Raw genomic sequence first — 15,957 nt, 5'->3', positions numbered from 1 at the left:
AAGTATTGTAAGGCAGTTTACTGATGGAAGAGGCTCAAAAGCTTTTGAATTTTTTCTCCGTCTTAATGGGATATGATGAACGGTGCACTTGCATTTGTAAATGCAGATAACGAAGGGTGCCTATTAGTGACAGATAGAAACATGCTAAGTGATGTTTTGTTGTTTGGTAGCTTTCAGCATGCAAAAATGTACTGTCGAGACGCAACTTTATATGCAACAAGCAATCTAGTCACACAGGAGCCTCTTATGACTGCCACATCATTTAAATACTGCATATAAGAGCATGTAAGCCAGACTTCAACATCTAGAAGTGCGGCCTCAAGCAACCGGACAATAATAATTTTTCCATTTCTGTTGTCACTCGCTGGTCCTGCAGACTTTTCTTCCCGACAGTACATAGGTGCACAGTTGTCCATTTGCTGACACTTGAAGCAAGTGCAACACATGTTAAGCTCTCTTACAAAGGGATAAGAACTCTGTGGGCTCTTCATCTCTTAAACAAGGAACAGCATTTAAATTGAAAAATACTATATTCTCCTGTCAACATTGCATGGCGGCTCTTAAAAAGAAACAGCACTTAAACTGAAAATAACCTAACTATAAGGTTCTGCTATAAGCTCCTGTCAAACAACATATAATCCATTATCCCTTTTCATACTGCAGTACAGTACGGCCTACTGATAAATGATCTGGTCTATAGTCTATGGGGGTATAACATCCCAAAATGACTCTGGCTATGAGGGACGCCATAGTGAAGGGCTCCGGAAATTTCGACCACCTGCGGTTCTTTAACGTGCACTTGCATCGCGCAGTACACGGGCCTCTAGAACTTCGCCTCCATCGAAATTCGACCGCCGCGGCAGGGATCTAACTCGCGTATTTCGGGTTAGGAGCCGAGCGTCACAACCATTGAGCCACCACGGCGGCTAAAGAATACACACGACTGCGTGGCCTCCACGCTTCGTGAAACTCTACAACCGACTGACGGCGAAAGCAGCACCAGGCGCATGCCCGGAAAAAGCAACCAAGCGTACTAACGGCGCGTGCTTCTTATCCTGAAGTCTTTTCTCGCCAGTTTTCCCGGCAGCGCTTCGCGAAACTCGGAGGTCACGCGATCACATGTTCCCTTAATTCAGCAGTTAACCGCACATGCAGAAACAAATGGCAAGGGCTGTTACCAATTCACCAGTCCGCTCATCCGGTGAGGCCTCGTGACTTTCGGGTTCATGCGGTTCAGGTTCGCTTTCTTCGGACGAGACGTCGTCAACTTCGTCCGATGAGACATCTTCGGGAAAAGCGCCTTCAGACGATTCACAAGAACGTGAGCGGCTGTGCGCAGTCTCCCCAGCACAGGCACCAGAGCTGGAATCTGTAACGCCGGCTGTGTTCTGTTCTTCATTACTTGCATAGGAGCTTTCATCACCCGATTCATCCGAGTCACTACCAGCTCGAGAAGCTGATGGCGCGCCAAGTAACTCCCGCTGCTTGAACCTACACTTTGAACGATGCGGAACCTCGGCCGACGAGTCCCATAAGTATTTACTGTACTGCCTTTTCGGAGGCATGGTGGCAGCAGGCACAGTACCAGGTTAACTGGAGATTATATGGGACAGGAAGCTATATATATCTTCCGTGTTATGGTCACCCGTGCTTTCCAAGAAGCTTTCAAAGGATCGTCGGTCGCTTCTACCAGTAACAAAGGAAGGGCGCTCGCATGGGCGCTCGGATGTTGTTGGCATCGTCTGCTATTTATGACGGCGCTACTGGCATTCGCGTATGCAATTTTCGAACGCGGTGTTAAGTGCATGTGCTAGGATAAATGATTACTCTCCTCTCACTGCCTACCGGTGAATTTTTCCTGTCTTATTATTTTGAAATCGAGTAATGAAGCGTGCTTGAAGTAAAGTAATGGCAAATGCAATCTTGCCCAACAGGTTGACTGTAGCGCCACACCAACCTTAGGTGCCCTTCCCTAGCGGCAAAAGGCATGAGTGCAGCCAAATACCGCACCTGTAATTCCAACCATCCAAGCCAAGCCACCAAGCCCTGTTTGCGGTCCAGTCGGTTCAGCAGGTGCTACAGGAAGGCCTCGTGTTTCTACCCAGTCCGTGACAATGAGCCACATTTTGATAAAATGCGTGGAGGAAGCTAAGTGGGATGTTTATCCTGTTAAATCCCTCGCGGACCCTGCCATCGGCATCCGACTTTTAACCGAAGAAGGCGCCATAAAACAATTGAAAGGCTCAGTTGTGAGCGTTTTCTGGAAGGAGGGCGAGCAGCCGGCGAAAGCTGAATTGCTGTACCTAGGTGAGTACTTGTATTTCTTTTGCGTGTTTAGTCAAGTTTACGCCTTTTCAGGTAGTGGAGTTCATTTGCATTGTTTCTGACAGGTAAACAAGCCTCACTAGAAAAAAAAAGGGGCGAAACTTGCCGCGGAAGCGCCAGAATGCGCGGACAGGCGGAGGGAGGACAGCCAACAGTCAGCCGGGATGGCCACGTGCAATGTGCGTATCAATGATGCTGTTACGTGTGTTCTTTGCGCTGTCGTTCATTTCAAAGCGATTTCAGTTCAAGGGGGGCCGTTTGAATATTTATGCGTGCGCGGTGGCGAACGCAATATCAAGGATAACTGTGGGCATTTCACCACAGATGCTGTTATTGTAACATGCTTTTAATGCGGGGCAATTTACTGTATCAGGTTTACTAATAACTTTGTTCCTGTGCCTCTTGACGAGCAAGGGAACAAAAATTTGTTCCACGTGCATTCGCAACCTGCACGCAGAAGTTGCATATGTAAACCCTTTACTGCCTAGGCCATCGCTTATTTTCTCTGTGTGGTATTTAAATAGTGTGACTTATAAATTTTTGCCGCAAAAGACGGAAAGGCGGGAAACCAAATACTTTAGAGGACATCCAGGCCTGGGCTGTTTGTACACGCCTGAGAAAAAGTAGAGACCACAAGAACGGTCACACAACTGCATGCAAGGGCTATAAAGTAACGAACTGCTCAGGACTTTGTTAAGGTCTGTTGCCAATTATTGCATTGGTGCAGATGGTAGTTCGTTGCATGTGCTTAGCAGCCCAAACCTAGCTGATGCATAGGTGCCCCTGCGCTTGCTGCTACGACGATGAGTTGCTAATCATTTGTAATAGCATGATCTACAATGCTGCATTTTGCTGCTGATGGTAGGGCTTTTTGTGTGTGGGGGTGTGCATTGATCAAATTATCATCAGACTAACTATGCTACGTCCACTGCAAAACAAAGGCCTCTCCTGCTTCGCTTAAACTGACCCTGTCGGGTTCCAGGCATAGTTAACAATGTCTCCTTAGAATCTTTCAAACATCTCCTCATAATGTCTGGGTATAGCTGTGTAAACCTGCGCAGTCATGAAATTTATGAGCATGAGCACTGAAGTGCGTGCCGAGCAGCCTCGAACTCTACTTGTGGTGATGCACGGCGATTGCTTTAAAAAACAGTAGAAAGGGAGGTGCGTTTCTCCGTTTGCCAGAAGCAGGCAAGGCAGCAGAACCCTTTTTGCCACATTGTGAAAAGTAGCCACCGCGCATTGCCACAACTAGAGTTTGTAGCTATCTGCCATAGGTTTCTGTGTTCACGACCATAAGTTCATTGACTGCACTGCTGTCGGCACACTTAACACGAATGCTTGACAGCATGGCTTGGACTGACGCCAGTTCCATTGAGCGTTGGCCACTGTTGCTGAGATAATATCTCAGTATGTTTACGGCAGCTAACCACAGCCGGAGTGCAGCTCGATTTGACCGGTCGACTTGTCTTACTCCTGTGTCTGACCGGCGGGGGAAGAGCACCCACTTGACAGGCTTGTTTTGCCACTTTTTGGTCGTGGCTGCAGTCTCATGTGCACCCGGAAAATGTTGCGGTTTGCTTATCTCAGCAAAGCAACATGGTGTGCGATGTCTTGCATGCCTTTCGAGTTTGGCCTCAAAGTGTGCATCGAAGGGTTCTTTGCAGGGCGGCTTCCTGCATAGTCCATGCTGCTCTGGAGATCTAGTGTCGGGGCATAAGAACTGCACGTACATGTCTTGAGCTAGACTCGTTGATGCGATTCAAACTAAGCTTTTAATAAAGTGGAGTTTTAGGCCAGTTGGTGATTCATGATATCCAGGTTGCCTTAGCATGAGACAAACGAGGACAAGAGAGGGACACAGGACGAGCGCTCATCCTGTGTCCCTTTCAACACAGACTGCTGTACAGGGCAACACTCATCAATGACGTCTCGTCTGAAGTCTCCAAATCTGCAGTGTCGTTTCCGCGATGTTTTAGGTTATCCGCAGTTTCCTTTTCGCACTCAGCACGGTTCCTTAATATTTGGGTACCATTCTTTCCATTCAGCATGTAGAAAGTGCAAAATATGATGGACCTCAACCCTAGCATTACCACTTGTATAAGTATCATATTATTGAACAAAAACCTGCAATGGACTAAAAGCTCCACTACGGTACCTGTTTCTTCCTTTCTTCTTTTAGTCCCTCCTTTATCCCTTCCCTTATGGCAGGGTTCAGGTGTCCTGTACAGGTGTCTGCTGATATGTGAGACAGACACTGGGCCATTTCCTTTCCCCAAGAAATCAATTTTCAATTTTCTGTAAAGGGTGTGATTCCCCTAGCCTAGCAAACATTGTGCAAAGCCTGCCATTTTCTAGCCTGCAAGACAGCAGGAAAATAAATAATTTCAGGGCATATGGCAATAAAATTTGTAGGGTTTTCAAGGGACTATGCAATAAATTAATTGAGATTACATAAAGCAGATGAGAGATAGGCATTTCATCACTCGTCACCCCAATGCAAGAATTTTTAAGCTAGCATCAATAACACCGAAGATACAGACGATTTAAAATTACGCTCCTCCTCTCCCCCCTCAACTCGTACACGCGGGGCACCAGACAAAAATAAAGAAAACAGCTCTGGGACTGGGCCCCGCCCATGAATACGTCATCCGCTGACGTTCCTTTTGCAACTTCCGGTTGTCGCTCCTAGCACCCCAGCAGCAGCGTCGGCGGCGTGATTGCGGCGCGCGTCGGGTTTCTTTGCTTGTCGTCTGTTGTAGTTAGCAGTAATAGACCGGAACCTCAAGGTGCGACTGCTCGCTCTTACGGCCGCGATGGGCATCGAGCCCTATGCGTTCACGCCATACCGACTGAACGCCAGTGACGACAGTACCGACTCGACGAGCCACTGCGAGTGGCTCCGGAACTCCATACAGAAGGAGGCGGCAGAGGAAAATTGAAACCATATGCGCGAAGGCAATGCCCTGGCTCGCGCTTGCCCGAGAGAGTCGTGCGGTGGCACGAGCAGGCGATTTTCACGGCTACCGGAAGTGTGCCTGTGACTTCGTGGCTGCCGTGGCTCCAGCGAATGAGAGCGTGATGTGGCCTGGCGACGTCATGGGTACAGTGACGTCTTTTTTCACGATATAAGTTTAAAAATCGGTCACTACGAGGACACCAATCAGCCCGCAAATTTTAAAAAACACGGTTTTTAAAAATTCATAATAAATTGCCGGTTCAGTTTCGAAGACTCGTACTTGGTGTGAATGCTTCTTAGCATCATTTCTAAGCATTGAAAACATTTACAAGTGACTTATTATTCATTGCATAGTCCCATAGTCTCTTTAACGCAGTAAAACTGAGTAGAGGTCATGATTTCGCTTTGCTGGGCCGTCGACACATCTGGGGACAATATTACACTCCTGTTAAGCTTGTCTGATCTGTTTGCACTGCAACAGCCGCCGCGGTGGCTTAGTGGTTATGGCGCTCGGCTGCCGGCCTGAAAGACGCGGGTTCGATCTCAACCGCGGCGGTCAAATTTAGGTGGAGGCGAAATGCTAGAGGCCCGTGTACTGTGCGATGTCAGTGCACGTTAAAGAACCCCAGGTGGTCGAAATTTCCGGAGCCCTTCACTACGGCGTCTCTCATAGCCTGAGTTGCTTTGGGACGTTAAACCCCTATAAGCCTATTTGCACTGCAGATGTGCAATTCACGGCATAACTGTGTTCTGCAGTTTAACACGAGGTGTGTTTGGCTGCGGTGATAGCCTAGTGCTCTCGCGCAGCGGCCTGCAAATCTGATCAGTTCACCTCGCCGCGGGTTCGACTCCCAGTGGTGGATGTTATCTTGATTTCTTTTTAACTTACCTGATGTATCATCGCTATTGCTAGGAAACTGCACAAGATCCAATGATCACAAAATTCCTGGTTGATGTTAGTGAGCAAAACTGCTTCTGCACTAAAAGCTTATGGGTTGTATGTGTACTCGCAGGTGGTATCGAAAATCAGATAGCAAGTGAAAAGGGTGATGTCATCAAGCGTCCTTATAGTACAGCAAGTCGAGCACTGCCACTTCAGACAATCGTATACATGTCGCTCCTCTATACAAACCTACCACTGGCCGACCTCCATGTGGAGTCATTCACGACCTGACAGTCGTACCAAAATTGTGACGCGTCGCAGCGCTGACATCAGTCCAAGCCAGCCAAAGCCATGCTGCCGAGCGTTCATGTTAAGCATGCTGATGGCGGTACAACGTTCTCGTTAAGCTCAATTACAATAGTTGCCAACATCTCATTAAGGCTGCTGAATTCCTTTTTGTTTCCAGGGATGTCACATCTAGCTCTCTCCTTGACATTAATCAGCAACATAGTACGGTGTCACCCGTTAACATTTTATATGCTTCATCTGCCCTCCTAACATCACTAAACCCTAGACATCCAATACCTGGAAATTCTTCTAACACTGCCAGGCTAGCCTCACTCTTAAGGTTTTTGCGTTACATGTTGCCAGCCTTGGTTAGTTGCTCTGCGGCTGCTGGGGATTGAGAGCTAGAGGTTGATTGACTGCAATTAGCCATGGATTAACCATAATGGCATAAAGATCGGTTGATGCCAATGAATGAAGGTCCTCCTTTGGGGCATTTTGCCACTTCTTTCTTGAGCTGTATCTGACTGTAGTAGATGCATAGTTTATAGCCAGAAACTCAACAGTGAGAGCTTTAAAAATTTCAAAACCGCCTTCACTGCTTTCCTCTTATATTAATGTTAGGTGCAGTGCACTACAAACCTTGCTTATGGGGGTGGAGGACAAGGGTCCAAGTGGTTAGGAGGGTGCACTCACACTCAAACCGTAGGCAGTCGCTAAGTAGGTGCCCGATCCGCTCATCAAACCCGTAGTTCTCACGTGCAGGAGAGTCTGCCATTGTGATGAGGTCCGAATAGGCATTTGTAAATGCCACTCTGAGCCACTGGTGACAAACAGCGTAGAATCGCAGTGGGAGAGGTCATACGGTATATCTAGTCTATAGGGTTAGAAGCCGAGCACCATAACTACCGAGCCACCCTGGCAGAGTAGATGGCAGTTGTATTGTATAATGGCATAAAACCACTAGCAGGTTTTCGCTTCATCCTTAAACTCCCATTTGATGGAAAAATAAGGGCTGGGTACGCAGTACCTCCAAAGTAAACCAAATCAATTTGTTCTTTTTTAGTTTCACATTACATATGACTGAATTGTTTAATAATCAACAAGAAAACTGTCACTAAGCATGGACTCGCAAGTTATTTGCTGCCATTCTATTAACTGGTAATGGGTGCTGCCAGGGGTCACAACCTCTAAGAGTGCCAGTCAAATGACTGAAATAGTCCTTACATTTTGGTTGGTATATTTGCCCTTTGTTTTGGTGGAGTCAAGGGGTGGTTCCATATGTGTGCACAAACATGGCTGAACTTTAGGTTTCCCACTGCCAAAGCATGCCTTTGCCTACAAATTGCACAGTGTGTGCTCCTCTTTTCTTCTCAAACCAAATCAGGGGCAAACCTGAAGCGCTAATTACTTGTGGGTGTTCATATTATGAACTAACGGATGGTGCATTATGTTAATCCATTGGTGTCTTGGTTGAAGTTAGTGTTTTTCATTTAATGCATGTGGTACTTGATGAGAATATGCAACAGCAGTAAAGTGGCTTCTAAACAATAAAGGTAGTTTTTTTGCACATGGTGCTTGTTTATTTGTGACAAGTGCACACGTAAGCAGATTGTTCATATTCACCTGTGTCCTTGATAGTGGTTGTTTTTTTCTTGTGGATTCAGTTTTTCTACCTCAGTAATGAAATGCAATCTGAAATACTCATACTTTTCAGTGCTGGATGTTTCATTATGTTAGAAATGTGTAGCCCTTGCTAGTAGCGCATATCATGTGGACATTAGAACAGCTGAAGTGCGTGCTATTCAGTTTTAAGTGGTCATGCAGTAAACTACAGCAATCATTACAAAAACAAAACCTTTTTTTTTTAATACTGAAGACATCTGGCATGTATACTACAGCCAGAAGTGGTTGAAACTGCACAAGGATATGCTTCAATTTTTAAAATATTTTACATTTCAATAATTGTCATGCCACTTCTTCAGGAACACCCATGCTGTAGATCAGCTTCACAGCAGCTTAAGGAGCAGCAGGAGATTTCCTGCCTGAGAAATGAAAATGAAAGTTTGAAGAGGCAGCTGGAAGCAGCCGAGAAAATAGCTGGTGAGAATTCTGGGATGGCTTCACATTCCTTGCACTTAAAATTTTAGTTTTCGCATGAAACCTGTTCTTGCAATAAATCATTAAGTGCGTGCATTTTGTGCTTGGAGGCATTACGTCATACACGTCTGAATACTTAGCATAACTGTGTGCAGTCTGCTGGTTCTTGATCACCACTTCACAGATACAACTGTTCTATGCCCGAAGTATACATTTGTACTGTGTTCGTGCTCAGCGGGTGTAATGTTTCCTCTTCTACAGCACTGTTTATTCTTTGCCTTTAACTGTCAACACTTTCAGATCAAGATGGTCTCTTTATAAGCACGCACCGTTGGGCATTGTTAGTATTGCCATATCTATTGCTTAACGAAAATATTTGCCTGCCTGAGTTTTCAAACTTATGTCTGTGCTGACATTGTTTACTGATTTCATTTTCCTCTTGCTTCTTTTTCTGCTTCACCATTGCCCCGACACTCCTTTCTCACAGTACAGCACAGCAAAATGGTTTGTTCTGATTAACCTTCCATGTCTTTCCTTTTCCTTCTCCTTGCTGGTAAGCACAAGTCATAACAATCTCTTTCTTGGTGTTCATTTCAGATATGAGTGTTTTAATCTGGCTGGTTAACAATGCAATATTCATTTTTAATGTAAGACGTCTGTGTTTGTTTTTAAGCAGAGCGACATCTCGGACATATCTTGCAATTTGAGATTTTATTTATGCGCAATATACTCTAGGGCATCTCATGGACTCAAGCAAGGCCCATCATATGAACTGTGTGAAAATGTTTGCAAAAAGTTCTTCAGTTGATAGCTTGTGGATAGGCTTTGCACTTGGAGATGTTTCTTCATTTTTAAAAAATGTGTTTGTCAGCCAGTTGTATAGATGACAGATAGTGTTCAACCTAACACCCAGTTTCTGGAGAATCTTTGAGAGAGCCTTGATACAGTACACTCCACTGAAATGGCTCATCATTTTGTACATGAACTAGGTTGAATTCCAGCTTTATTCTAAGTAGCTATAAACCTTTGGTTCCACACATTGCCGAGCAATATTCACTACTAATGATAATAAACTTTCCTAGAATCTATGCGGCTGCTACAGCTTAGATGCTAGGCCCCTTGCGCTTTTTGAAGGAGGAAACGAAACCTTGTGGCAGTATTTTTATTCATGTAAATTTAAAATATAGGCCAGCGATAGGAATGCCTCTTGAATATTTGTGTATTTTGGAAAGGAAAATGTACAAACCCTGCTCTGCGAAACAGGCATTGGCTACCCATAACATGCCCAGAAACCGGTGTTTTTGTTTTAAAGGGCCCCTGATATCATTTTGATGGGCTCATTCTAGTGGACCAGATTTGTAGAGGTGGTCTTTGTGGGCATTCGAGTCATATTTGGAAGCTCTGCATGGACCCTATCATTTGGAAATAATTTTTTTAAAATCTGCTCGCAGTAGCTTGCAACCGGTTACGGAGACACGCCTCACCGCCTCTGCCCACTGATGTCATTGGGGTGGGGGACGCACGATGAGGTGTGTCTCCTTAATCGATTGCGAGGTACTGCGAGCAGAGATTTAAAAATTATTTCAAATTCTAGGGTTCATGCACAGCTTTCAAATATGAATTGAATGCTTATAAAGACCACCTCTGCAGATATGTTGGACTAGAATAAGCTCATCGAATTCATTTCAGGGCCCTTTTAACTGATTCCATACTTTTTTATAATGGTAGATGTTTATAGGTGTGTTTTGTTTACAACTGGAAAATAGACTACTTACTTGCGGGTTGCTGCCTGGGCTTTGAGTGGTGTGCTCACATTCTTCCTGTTTTAATAGAATGCTAACAATTTTCTTTCCCTGTCCAGTGCAGTGCCAGCCAAAATGGTGAAACGGCTGGAGAGGATGCTGGAGTCTAAAAAGGAGCCAGATCAGCCTGTTGTGCCATGTGCAAAGGTTTGTGAGCTAAAATATGATCGTTGCACATACTCTTGAATATACAAGTGAGGTACTCTTCTGCGTTTGAAATTTTCTCTGGCATTCGATAGAGAAGTTATCACGGCTTCTTGAATTCATGCATGAGCCCATTAGAGGCATGTCCTAAAATGTATATCTGCATGTCTGCAGACCGTCGCCCCACCGGACAGTGAAAGGGAGAATCACCAGAAAGAAGGCACTGCGGGTGATCGGCAGCACATGCATGTTTTTCGCTTAGCCAGCCACGTGCAATCATCCTTGTTGCTTCCTCAAGGCATGGAGACGAAATGCTAAATCAGACACGCATTGGTGCCTTAGTATACCAACTGAGCCGTCTACAACCATAAATTCCTCAAATCTTTTCCGCGAAGTGCTGAGCACGAACAGGTTATGAAACACGTATCGAAGAAATGACCAAATTAAGTTATGACTGGCTGTGCACTAATCAGTTGCAGTGTGATCAGTCCTAAAAAAATTGGCAATTGAAAAGGTTATTGTAGAGGCATGCTTGTAAATAGATGCTCAGGAAACCCCAAAAAGCCCTCCATCATACCTCGGTGTACCATAGATCCAATTTGAGGACCCCTGAAGTAGATGGTCATACAGTGCAATATGCTCAGGTAACGTGAAAGAGCCCATGCTTTCCTTGCAGGCACTTCATCTAGTCGCTAGGCTATTACAGCACTACAATTCGCATTGAACCCATTAATGCAGGATCTCTTTCGAAAAATTTTTGCAGTTGCAGTACAGTTAAGTAATTTCCTCGCATTAAACAACTGCTGACATCCCAACTGCACAGAGGATAACGGGCAATCTAGCATTTTTATTGAAACAGCTGAATTCGCTTGCTTGCCTTTATCTTTGATTGCTGTGCTGTTTGCAGGTTGACATTGGGAATGGTGTACTGGTTGACCGCACCATTCTGCAAATGTTGGAGCGGCAGTGTCAAAGCAGCCCTGGGAAATTCGCCAGGGCGCTCCTTCGGAATGTGTTCACGGAGGAGGAGTTGAGGGGAAAGTCCCTCTATGGGGTTGAAAAATAACGTGCAAAAGGGCCTTCCTGTGAAGGAGGCCCTAGACCCTGTTCGGCTGTCTGCTGTGATAGGTGAGTGTTCCATCTCTTCTCTGCTTGCTTGCTTAAAAATTAAGGGCCAAACTATAGCAAAGCATTGAAGGAAAAGTATAGGCCATGTAGTTAAGTTCGAGTTTTAAGTTATGAGAGAGACCCGGCTGCTTGCAAGACTTTAGAGCAGTCCCTTCCAACACTCCACTGCCTCGCTGCTCAGAAATTTGGCGCACTTCTTTTATGGGCTGTACTGTCATGGCTTCAGCCTAGAAGGCTCATTTTTCTAGCGCCAGATTAACATAACATTCCACAGCACAACAGCACTTGCAAGTGTGTGTGTATTGGTTGCGCCCATGGCGACAGCACTGCTTTTGTGCCATATTATGGCACTTGGCACCCCCCTTTTCTATGTCTACATAAACTTTTCCATAGGTGAAGACTACAAGGTCCACAGACCGCAAACTGCCTTGTGCTAACATTTCTCATGGTTGTTTATTATATTATTTCTACCAGAAATGTGTGCTGGCAGATATCTTAGCCCACATGGTATGCTGAAAACACCAAACCTGGCATGTGCAGTCATGTGCGAAGGTGGAGGGACCACATGAGTGGGGATGTTTGCGTGGCTGGCAGAAGTGTGTGGGCAAATAGGCTGACATATTTTATCAGTCACCCAATGCATACCTTAAAAACAGACGCTGCACCATGAGAAAGTGCTGGCACGTGCCGCATTTGCTCGCGTATAACCTGCACCGAAATTTGAAAAAACGCCTTTAATAAGTGAGGGTGCGAGTTACCTGCTAATTTTTTCTTTTAGGGGGGTCAGCTTCACAGCAGTGCGCGATGGCGGCCTTCCACGTGTAGTCTGCCATTCTCATTGTCGTCAACGCTTGTCAAGTCGACGAGGGGCCAGCGAAACGGGTTAGCGGAATCCACATTCATAGTCTGTTTATTCTTCCCCCGCCATTGGCCACGTTTTCTTCAGCCAGTGTTGTTGAGCCTAGTGTCGGGCACTCTTTCATGTACTGCACCCCAGTTTGCACTATTTCCCTGCTTTGTTTTGGTGTCATGAGTGCGACTCGGTGGCAGTGTTTCGCAGCGAAAGAGAAGTTAAGCGGAAAATTTCTCTTGCTGCCGACGATATGTGCCAAAGTTGTGCTTTCACTGTCTACGCTAGACAGCAAGGTCACGGCGTTTAGCTTAATACTTCCCGCGCTTCCTTCACGGACCTGGCGGGGCCATGTTATCCACAACCCAAGTGTGCACTACACCACTTGTCAAACACACTCAAAGACAAGGCACTTTTCGTTCAAAGCAATCACAAAATGGCGAATGGATGTAACTTCATGAAGACGGAGCGTCACTCTGTCGACACGGTCGGAGAAATCCAAGTGACGAAACGGCGAATGACTGTATGAGACCCGCTCTGGTGGCTCAGTGGTTAGGGAGCTCGGCTACTAATCTGGATTCCCCGGGTTCGTACCCGGCCGCAGCGGCCGTATTTCAATGGAGGCGAAATGCACAGGCGCCCCTGAGCTGTGCGATGTCAGTGCACGTTTAAAGATCCCCAGGTAGTCGAAATTACTCCGGAGCCCTCCACTATGGCACCTCATTGTTCTCTTAGTCCCTTCTTTATCCCTTCTCTTAATGCACGGTTCAGGTGTCCACCGAGGTGTGAGACAGATATTGCGCCACTTCCTTCCCCCAACAACCAGTTTTTAATTTTTAACGTATGAGACAAGCGATAACTGCCCCCGAGAATTTTGGCAACAAAAGCAAGTTGACGGCGATGACTATCCGACTGCCACCTCGAAGTGTCAGAGATCGCAGGGACCTCTACTGGCAAAAATGAGGTACCAAAAGTATTTCAAGCCAATCCAACTGCAGAGTAAATCCACCTCAATCCAAGATGGCGCCTTTTGCGCCAGCAAAAAGCCAATAAGATGGCCGATTTTGGCCCGCAGGCGACTGAAATTAGTCTGAAAAATCAAACTTTCGGACTTTGAAAGTCCAAAATATCCGTCGTGAATACGTATGCGCTTCTATGGGGTAACTGACAGTGCCTCATCGAACTCCGAATTACTCGTCGGTTACTGCACTTTATTACTTGCTAAGGAGGCACAAGATAAACTGTGCGTTCATGAAATTTAGCGTTCTGTAAGCTCGGTCCTCATGACTCATTTCTGGTGCAAATAGCTGAAGCAAGCATGGGCACATTCAGTTGGGTGAGGTATGCGAGATCTGCCTTACCACTATGAAGGTTACCATAGGCCAAAACAGGCTACTGTATGAATAATAGGACTCTTTAGCAGACTGTTTTTTTTGAAGCAGAGTAAAACATCTGTGCTGACATGCTTTCTTTGTGGAGTGCCATGGAAATCAGAGCTATAAAATTGAATGTTCTATACACAACTGTAATTAATGCACAAGTAGCATGGCAGTGGTTCTTTAGGAAGGTAGTTTTATCTGCTTGTGCAGTTTAATTGCTTTTGGTGCTTTTGTGTACTTAGCATTTATCTTAGTATAACCCAGCCTGCCCAACATTGTAGTTTATTTTTTTGCAGTTACTGTTTCTCAGTGGTTGTGGATGTCGAATTTTCTTTTACTTTTCCTGAACAATTAATATTGCTGAAACTGTTCAAGACGGACAGTATTGAAGTGCACATTCTGTGTGTAACCCGATGCTTTAGTGTACTCTCTTCAGTTTCATGTACAAGGAGAAAGTAAGCATAGTATGGTAATGTTCACAGAGTTGAGGCAGCTAGTTGTGGCAATAGTTTCAGTTGATATCATGCAAGCAGTGACAGGCATATTGACTCATTCTTGACGGCACATGTAATTTCATGCATGCCCCAGTGCAGTGGCTCAGTGGTTATGCACTCGGCGGCCATATTTCAGTGCACAGAACGCCATGTGGTTCAAATCTGGAGCCTTCCACTGCGGCGCCCCTTATAGCCTTGTGTTTTTCTGGGATGGTAAACCCTATATACCATACCAGTATGATGAGGTGATCAAGGGCAGTGCACACAAATAATATTGACTTTGTGTTTCAGTTGATATGTAGCACACTGTAATTGTGATTTGTTTTATATCTTTGCAGGGTACACGTGTGACCATTTTCCTGGAGTCAATGTGGCGTATTTAAAAAACAGCCTGGCAGCACTCCTTGCACGGGAACTAAAATAAACTGAAATGAGTTCAACTATTATTTCCTGCCTTCTGTTAAAAAATGAATATCCAACTATATTTGTTGTTGGTCAGTAACAACGCGCAGAATATGCTCATAATCTACAGCTGACAGAACTACTTGTCTCTAAGCTAAGCAGATATCTGAAATATCACTTCTTGAAAGATTTGCGAGTTGAATGAGTGTGATGCAGTAAAATGGTTGCTTCATCCAAAATAGTTCAAACCAGCTGTGCACGAAAAAATTACTAATGCATGCCCACTTTATCCAAGGTACACACTGGCTTCATCACCTAGAAAGTGCACTAGCCTGTCTGGAGGTGAATTGTGATATGACGCAGCTAAATTAACATGACGTACATACTACAGCTTTAAGCTGTACAAAACTCATGGAAATGGGGATGAGTCAGGCAAGCTTGTGCTTATCTGACAGGTGGTAGTAAATTTAGAAGGACAAGTTGATTTCTATGGTGCATAGTAGGAGATGAAGCATTGCATTGGGGAGGTGTACCTGCCTGCCACCAGCTCTGACTGTAGGTCCTGGCTGGTAGGTAGGTAAACTCTTTTATTGCGCCCAAAAACAGGGGACCAGTCAAAGGACCGGTTGCGCTGACATAGAGGAGGTCGGCGGGGATCCTTTGGGATGCCGCGGCCTCCACCGCGCGCTGGATAAGCCAGCGTTGGTCTGCTGGCTTGGAAGTACACAGGAGAGACTCCCACGTCTCTGGGGTGTTTGCGTTGTCTGTGTTGTAATGTGTACAAGTCCACACCATGTGTATGAGTGTGGCCGGAGTTGAGCAGTGTTTACACATGGGGCTATCTATTCCGGAAAGATCCTGCTGTATAAGAGGGGGTGTGGGAAGCTGCCAGTTTGTAGTTTGCGCCATTGGACGGCCTCGCGTCTTGTTAGATCGCGGTGTGCGCGAGGATATGTGCACCTTTGGAGTCGGTAGTGCTGGAGTATGTCCGTGTAAGTGGTGAGTAGAGAAGCGCGTGGGATATTAGTGTCAGCGGAAGCAGGGTGGCTGATCATACTCTCGGCTCGGCAGCTGAGATCTCGAGCGAGAGTGTGTGCCTGGGCGTTTCCGCTGAGCGACTCGTGGGCTGGAGCTTAAAGAAGTAAGCGAGATGTGGAAGAGGGTGCTGTAGAACGTAGAATGTGTAACGCCTGGCAAGAGATACGG

At 45.7% G+C, this 15,957-nt stretch overlaps 1 protein-coding gene and 1 pseudogene across 3 annotated transcripts in view; one reads left to right on the top strand and one right to left on the bottom strand.

Moving 5' to 3' along the window:
• LOC144096619 (uncharacterized) overlaps positions 1-15,957 on the bottom strand; it is a 137,891-nt gene that overhangs the window by 60,984 nt on the left and 60,950 nt on the right. The gene's annotated exons all lie outside the window — the stretch shown is intronic.
• Positions 10,430-14,795, top strand: LOC144096858 (uncharacterized; annotated as a pseudogene). The gene is made up of 3 exons (XR_013306858.1): positions 10,430-10,501; positions 11,406-11,626; positions 14,688-14,795. The product of XR_013306858.1 is annotated as an uncharacterized LOC144096858 (transcript).

This window comes from Amblyomma americanum, chromosome 7 (assembly GCF_052857255.1).
Source record: "Amblyomma americanum isolate KBUSLIRL-KWMA chromosome 7, ASM5285725v1, whole genome shotgun sequence".
Classification (NCBI taxonomy): Eukaryota; Metazoa; Arthropoda; class Arachnida; order Ixodida; family Ixodidae; genus Amblyomma; species Amblyomma americanum.
This window is presented reverse-complemented; position numbering and strand designations above follow the sequence as displayed.